Genomic DNA, 7,417 nt, shown 5'->3' with positions numbered 1-7,417 from the left:
TGCCAGGCCGCCGGAGGACAGGAGGGGGCGCTGCCGGGCCAGTGCGGAGGCTGCAGCCGCCATCTGCAGATCGCGCCCTTGGTTGGGTCTGGCGAGCTCCCCGCGTAGTGGGAGTGGTGTTAGGGCTCCCAAGTAGAAAGAACCTGCTCCCTACGTAGGTGTCGTTGTACTTAGGAGCATCATTTGCTCGCTTGTGTATTCGCAGAACCGCTATCCCGCAATAAGATGGTTCAGGAAATACAACTGGAACCGTTTCCAGTGCATAAAAGTCCACAGAGAAATGTAGTGAGGTGAGAGACCACGCTAGGAATCTTGAACATCCAGGTTGAATTCTAACTAGCTGTGATTCCAAGCACATTGTGATGTTTTAAAAAGGAAAAATTTGGCCTGGTTGATTTTGAGGTCCTCAATTAATCCACTCTCTGTAGGTGTGTTACAGGGACAAATCCCAATAGCAAAGCCATCCGGAATATCTTTTTTGTTTTTTGTTTTTTTTTTTTTTGAAGGCAAAGGCCTGTGCAAATACAATATGGACATACTTCCGAAAGGTGCTTGGATCAACAGTGTTTAAGATATTCCATAGTTTTACTGGTAGACAAGGGAAGCTGGCTATGTAGAGAATCCTATTTTAATCCTTTCATAAAGAAAAGAATCTTAGATCTTAGGGAAACTTGGCTTATTTTCACAAATACGCACGTTCTGGGTTCCAGTGCTTACAGAGGACCAGCATCGGGGAGCATGTGCTAACTGTTTGAGGTAAAATACAGGCTGACCTGCCCTGGGATCCAGGCAGTACAATCCCAGCAGTCTGCATAGCGGTTTACTGGGAGCCCTGTGCTTTCGTTTAATTTTTTTTTTTTTTTTTTAACAAAAGCAATTACAGAAAAGTGCAAATTTAACGTGTGACATTTAACATTTTGCCGTGGCAGGCAGCCTCCACTTAAATGGGGCCTTTCTGCGGAACAACAGGAGCCAAAAGGCCTTGTGTCATGGAGTAATGTAAGACACAATCTGGGCTGCAAACGCACAATGAATCGGGAAGGATTTATGTAATTAATTGACCAGTCTTAACCTGTTATCGTGATGTAAGGAATTTGGAACTCATTAATTTGGGCTCTGACAGATTTCATATTAGAGCTGGCAAATATGGATTGAGCCTCTTATTCTTGTAGCAGCTGGAATTTCCATGACAGTGAGGCTTAGTGAAGAAGACCTATTGCTGGAGTCAAACTGCCTCTTGCTAATCAGGAGCCCTGCTCTGCATTAAAGGGATAATGAAAAAAAAATGAAAAAGCATATTACCTAGGTGAGGGAATGGAAGGGGCTTGTGTTCACTCTGCTAGTATGTGGGTTGAGCTCAAGCATTTGTAGTTGAACAAAACATTAATTGCAATCATTGAGTTAAGTGATTTCTCAACACCATGAGAGAAGAGAAGGTAGAATGGTGTCAGGGTCAGGTTTGGTATTATCCAAGTTAAAGAGGGATTAAAAGACAGAGCCTCTACATTTCCTCTGTGTGCACACAGAGACTGTATGAAGAAGGAGATAGAAGTCTTACAAGGGGCAAATGGAAGGTTTTTTTGGTAATGTCATACAAATGAGCAGTTCTGAGCCCTGATGGAGAGACTGCCTTTCTCAGGAGCCAATTTCTGATTCCTGGTGGGAGTTCCCTAGTGGACCCCGTGAAACCCAGAACTCACATAATGAGCATTTAGTTGATAATTTAATCTGTGTCCTCTTCAAACCGTACGATATTTACTGAATCAACCATTTGGAAATGTCCAGTTGCTTCTTTGAGATTGTAAATAAACTCAGTAAAAGTTTAACTTTCATTTTTTTTCCACCCTTGACAATCAGAAAATTGCTAAGCTCAAAAAAGTTCCCAGAGATTAAACAAAATGGTTTTTTTTCCATCCTTCACAATAGTTTTCCCTTACTGCTGTACTATGTGATAAGGTTAATATAACAGCTGCCATAAGGATCATTAATACAGGGAGATAAGCAAAGCTGCATGCTAGAAACATTTGCAGGGTATCATTTGCCTTCTTCTGCTGATTAAGAAGCCTTAGGTAACAAATACAGACCACAGGCACTGAATATTTAACTTCTTAGACAGTCCAGTCAAACTCTTTAAAGTTGGGTACTGACCCCTCTCAAAATGTGTTCTTTAAAAAAATTTGTATGCTACCTACCTTTTAAAGTTTACAGTCAAACATAATTTACTTTTTAATATAACAAATAGTTATAACCCCTTCAGAAACGAAGATTTCCACCCTCCTCTCTTCCTTCTTTTCTTTTTCGAAAATTGTTTCAATTTCAACCAAATTTTAAAGTAAAGGGTTTTCCTTTTAGTTAGTGATAATGGGATTTGATCTATCAATGAAGTGCTCAGTATAAAAATTTATTTTTGATTATATTGTTAACAAGTGATTTTTTAGCTTTGGCTCCATTTAAATGAATGCATAAAGATAAATGCTAGAAATTTGCATCAATATATTAATATTATCCCTCACACTGAGAGCAAAAAGGGAGCTAGTAGTTGTTATTGGTATTATTTCAGTGACAAGGCAATGAGAGTCAACAACTGATACCAGCAAGGCTTGCATAACTAGTTCAAACCATGACAAGGGCGATTAATCGTGTGCATAAACACACTTCAAGTTTGTATACATGATCTCAGCTCTCACCTAGCGATTTCTTTGTATTTTTTTAAAGGGTGATTTGTAAGTTGGCAATTGAAAGGCTATCAACTCGTGCTGTGTGTACTGTTTATATATCAGAGGTATGGAATAGACATACTGAAGTGTGATTTACTGGAGAGAGTATTGATTTAGAAGGATGTTTGTGAATCAGGTTCTGGCTCTGCAGCTGGCACATACCGAAAGGCAGCTCCCAACCTCTCTGGACCTCAATTTCCTCATCAGTGCAATGAAAAGACTGGATACAGAACGTCATAAAGGTGTTCCCTATAGTGCTAGTTCTGAGGAACACTAGTAAGTCTACTAAAAAGAAACAGGCAGGTAGGATGGAGGTTTCCACAGCCAGTTACATTTTGGAGATGTTGGGCTAAACAAAGTTTAATGATTTTTCTGTAGGATTTCTCAGTGCCTTTCATATGGTAATATTCACGGTTAGGCCAGCTCGGTGCTCCAACCTGTAATCCTAGCACTCTGGGAGGCCAAGGCAAGCTGATCACTGGAGCCTAGGAGTTTGAGACCAGCCTGGTCAAGGTGGCAAAACCCAGTGTCTACAAAAAATACAAAAATTGGCTGGGTGTGGTGGCTCATGCCTATGGTCCCAGCTACTTGGGGGACTGAGGTGGGAGGCTCACCAGAGCCTGGGAGGTTGAGGCTGCAGTGAGCCGTGGTCATGCCACTGCATTCCATCCTGGGCAACAGAGCAAGAACCTCAAGAAAAAAACAATTCATGTGAATCTCTGAGAGAGAGAGAGAGACAGAGAGAGAGAGAGGAGAGAGAGAGAGAGGAGAGAGAGAGAGAGAGAGAGAGAGAGAGTGTGTGTGTGTGTGTGTGTGTGTGTGTGTGTGCATCTGTGTGTGGGGGTATCGTGCACAGGTTTCCTAAACCTATTCGAAAAAGAGAGGCTGAACAGTGATCCCTTGACTCTATAGTACTTTGGATTTCTACTGAAAACAATTAATGGGCACTTGCATTCACCCTAGGTGTTCTTAAGGCCAGAGTGCAGGGAACATGTGGATATCAAGAAATGAGAAAGATTCCCCTTCAGAGAACAGGTTCTACAGAGAGGCAGGGAGTATGGTACTAAGTTTTTTTATTTACTTATTTATTTATTTTTGAGACAGGGTCTTGCTCTGTTGCCCAGGCTGGAGTGCAGTGGCACAATCATGGTTCACTGCAGCCTCAATCTCCCAGTCTCAAGCCATCCTCCCACCTCAGCCTCCCGAGTAGCTAGGACTACAGGTGCACACCACCACACCTGGCTAATTTTTTTTTTTGTATTTTTGGTAGAGACAGGGTTTTGCTATGTTGCTGAGGCTGGTCTCAAACTTCTGGACTCAGGCGATCTTGCTGGGATTACAGGCAAGAGCCACCTTGCCTGGTCTCTAAAACTTCTTAAAAGCCTCTGTTTCTTTTTTTCTCTTTTCTCACTCCCACCAGATGCTCCTTGACTTGTGATGGAGCTGTGTTCCAATAAACCTATGGTAAGTAGAAAATATTGTAAATCAAAAATGAATTCAATGTATCTAATCTACTGAACATCATAGCTTAGCCTACCTTACACATACATATTCAGAATACTTACTTTAGCCTGCAGCTGGGCAAAAACATCTGACACGAAGTCTATTTTATAATCTAGTGTTGAATACCTCATGTAACTTTTCAAATACGATATTGAAAGTGAGAAGCAGCATGGTTGTGTGTGAACCTGAAGTACAGTGTCTACTGAATGTATATTGCTATCATGTCATTGTAAGTCAAAAAGTCGTAAGTCAAACGACCCTAAGTTGGGGACCATAGAGTCATGCATTGCTTAACAGTGGGGACATGTTCTGAGAAATGTGTTGTTAGGCAGTTTTGTTGTGGGAACGTCAGAGTGTACTTACACAAACCTAGATGGCGCAGCCTACTACACACTCTGGCTCCAGCCTGGTGCTCCTAGGCTACAAACCTGTACAGCATGTTACTGTACTGAACACTGTAGGCAGTTTTAACACAATGGTCAATATAAGTGGTCTAAACATAGAAAAGGTACAGTTAAAATACTGTATAAGGCTGGGTGCGGTGGCTCACACCTGTAATCCCAGCACTTGGGAAGGCTGAGGTGGGTGGACCATGAAGTCAGGAGTTAGAGACCAGCCTGGCAAATATGGTGAAACCCTGTCTCTACTAAAAATATAAAAACTTATCTGGGTGTGGTGGTGTATGCCTGTAATCCCAGCTACTTGGGAGGCTGAGGCAGGAGAATCACTTAAACCTGGGAGGCAGAGGTTGCAGTGAGTTGAGATCATGCCACTGCAATCCAGCCTAGGCAACAGAGTGAGACTCCATCTCCAAAAAAAAAAAAAAAAAAATACTGTATCAAAGATAAAAAATGGTACAGCTGTAGAGGGCACCTCCATGACACTCATGAGGCAACAGTTGCACCTGCCGTCTGTTTGTTGACTGCAATGTTACTGTACATCACATAACAACATATCTATCTCTATCCCATTCCTCTTCAGCTTTTTTTCAAACTCCCGACAACTTTAGCCTTGTTCTGAATTTCAGACCCAGCCCATTCTGGCTCTTGTCTTTCTCCCCCTTCTCTTTAACCCTCCGGATCTATTCCTCGCTCTTCTCCCAGTAGCGCTCAGAGTGAATCTGACACGGCAGTCCCTGGTCCTCTTGGCCCCTCCCTACTCTAATTCCAACCTTTGCAGCCAGAGCTTAGGAACTAGTCTGACAAAGATGGGATTCTCCTGAGAAGTCTGGGTGGGGGGCATGGGGGCAGACGGAGGTGGAGGTAGCGGGAGGGGAGGTAGGGTAGTGGAGGAGGGGAGGGAGAGTGGAGGACGGGCACACGGGGTGTCACAGTGGTGATCAGAAACAAGCCTGCAGTCTAACCCCGTAAAAGGTTTTCCTGAAACTCCTAATTTTGTTTAGTAGTAACGAACACCAGCTTGCATCCAATTTTTGTTTTCCTCTTTGTCAGTCTACCTACCAAGTTTATCCCCTGACCTTCAGGGGACCTCACCCCAAAGCCACGTGTGAAAACCCACCTTATTTCCAAGGGCCACCGAGGAAAGGGTCTATGACCTTCTTTGGCAATCCATGACGAGGATTAACCACTCTTTTTAGAAAATGATTTGGTCTACATGTCTCTCGCTCCCATTAAGCCCAATGTATGGCCAGATCACAGGCCTCAAGGTAAATGTGTAAGGAGGCCTTGTGTGAGGCCACCAGGGAGGGGGGAGGCACTGCTACCCTCTGAGCACATTGAAGTTCAGAATTCCTAAAACACTCTGGAAATGTGCTGCATTTGGAGAGGGGAAGACAAAACGTGTCTGTGGGTTGGTGATGACTTGCAGGGTTTACAACACAAATATATATATATATTTTTTTTTTGAAAAAAATGTTTTCCTTAAACCTTTTAGTTTCTAGTTGAAATGTTCTCAACATTAGTATATCATCCTAAGTTTTGCTATAATTTATGGTTCTTTCCTGAATCAAAGGTTTGTACATAGCTATGTTAAATGATGACCTCTGAACTCAAATGTGAAATTTGTGGAAAGGTTTTGACAGTGAGTTGTATTGTGAGCAGTTTAATTTAAGTTGTCTTAGTGGAGTCTAGTTATTTTTATAGTTGGTGATTCAGCCTGACCTCAAAACAACAACAAAAATGTAACAATAGTAAATATTTATTGAGCTCTAACATTGTGCTGACCTATAAGAGAGCCAGACATAAGCAAAGGTTTGGTGAAGGCAGGTAAGATTATACTGTCTGTTAGAGTAGAGGAGACGGTTTGAAATAAAACAGAAATAAATAAGGAGCTAGAGTCACCTGGACAACGCTGTAGCTGTAACAAAGAAACCTGAGATGACAGTGGCTCCAATGAGGGAGAAATTGACTGAGCTTTGAGGTAACTCTCCAAAGCAGGTAAGCAAGCCCTGCTCCAGGAAGCCGCCCAGGACCCAGGTTGGAGGAGTGGCTCTGCCATCCTCAACGCCTGCTTTCCAGGATTGCTCTAGTCAGCCCTCTTTCTAACCAGGATAAAGGAAAGGAGAGAACACAAATGGAAAAGCACCTTTTTAATTTTTTTTTTTTTTTTTTTTTTTTTTTTTTTTTTTTTTTTTTTGAGACAGGGTCTCACTCTGTCACCAGAAGTGCAGTGGTACAATCTCGGCTCATTGCAGCCTCAACCTCCTGGGCTCAAGCAATCGTCCCATTTTAGCCTCCCGAGTACCTGGGACTACAGGTGCATGCCACCATGCCCAGCTAATTTTATCTGTTGCAGAGATGGGGGTCTTGCTGTGTGTCTCCCAGGGTGGTCTCAAACTCCTGGGCTCAAGCATCCTCCCATCTCAGCCTCTCAAAGTGTTGGGATTACAGGCATGAGCAATCATGCCTGGCATAACTTATTTTTCAATACAAATTTTTAAACATACACAAATGTAGGGATAATGCAGTATAAGATATTCCCATATGCCTATCACTGAGCTTAAACAGCTACCTTCATATGTCGAACTTGTATCGCTGCATTTATATCCTCCCACTGCTTCACTGCATTATTTAAAATCAAATCTTAGACATCTTTAAGAAGATGATCTGGAAGTTGTACACATTATCACATCACTTGGTGAGAACTTAGTTACATGGTCACACCAGACACAAGCAAGGCTGAGATATGTCTCTAGTTGGGGAGTCAGGAAGAAGGAGACAGTGCCACACTTGGGATTA

The sequence above is a fragment of the Sapajus apella genome, unplaced genomic scaffold (assembly GCF_009761245.1).
Source record: "Sapajus apella isolate SASKATOON/1434 unplaced genomic scaffold, GSC_monkey_1.0 scaffold19, whole genome shotgun sequence".
NCBI classification, from domain to species: Eukaryota; Metazoa; Chordata; class Mammalia; order Primates; family Cebidae; genus Sapajus; species Sapajus apella.
Note: the sequence above shows the minus strand (reverse complement) of the source record.